Consider the following 1,139-nt stretch of genomic DNA (forward strand, 5'->3'; position numbering starts at 1 on the left):
TGTAATGTTGACAAATGATGTTCGTTACAAAATAATGTTCACCTATTTCAGGTGATAACAATAATAGTATAAAACTTGTTAATGTACATATTGTAGTTGATAAATTTTATTGACACTCGAATACGATTCATTTCTATCTATAAAGTAATATATTTAGAATGATTCACAAGTAGACAAAGTGTATTATTAAAATTGTCAGAAATATGGTTTGACTCAGTATTTTGTTTGACAGAATTCAAAGTTGTTATTACTTTTTATAATTTGGAGTTCAGTTCTGTTGTCTATTAGCCTGAGTTTTTAATTTTAAACACGGGTCATTGGTCAATAAAAACTAATGAGTAAATAACCTAACAACATTCTACATCTTTTTAAGGGAGTCCTATTTGAAAGCTACTGAAGAAAAGCGATGCAAACGCACGTAATTTGCATAGTATTATTTTCATTAAGTCTGGAACATCGTCAGTTTTATTATGACAAGATGATTAATAAAGAATCATATTGTCTTTTTATCTTTCTGTTTTAGTAATATTTTTATGGACAGAAATAGTAATGAGAATACTTGATATATTTTTTTTAAATCCGATCATCATATATCTAAAGAGGGAAAACGAAGATTCGTTAATTAAGGTGGTACCCAACACCTTCACTAAAATTAATTTGGCTCGTTTAATTTTCATAAAATTTTGACAAAGTATTTACTTTGACCATTTGACAAAAATATAAAAATTTCAAAAAATTTGAACCAACCAATTTATCAGAAAAATTAGACTGGTTATATAGCAGTTTGACAAACACTAACTTTGATCATTGAGAAGCTTAATATTCCCTTAACAACACAACGTAATTAAAACGTTTAGCTGATTTTACTCCCTTTTACTTGAGTTATCTCCCTGTAGTGTTAGGTACCACCTTAATCTGGTGAAACGTTACTTATTTGCAGAAGATTATGGAGTCAAAATGCTGTGGTATAATTAATTGTTCAAAAGACAAATATCCATCAGAAACCAAAGGACGTAGATGTAAGAAACTGCTGATGTAGATTTAAATAATGTAAAAAGGGAAAATGGTTTATCTTAATATATTGTTACTTTCACATCCCCAGTTATGAATCTGGAGTTCGGAGCTCATCTTAGAGAGGA

The sequence above is a fragment of the Mytilus californianus genome, unplaced genomic scaffold, assembly GCF_021869535.1.
Source record: "Mytilus californianus isolate M0D057914Y unplaced genomic scaffold, xbMytCali1.0.p SCAF_6, whole genome shotgun sequence".
Classification (NCBI taxonomy): Eukaryota; Metazoa; Mollusca; class Bivalvia; order Mytilida; family Mytilidae; genus Mytilus; species Mytilus californianus.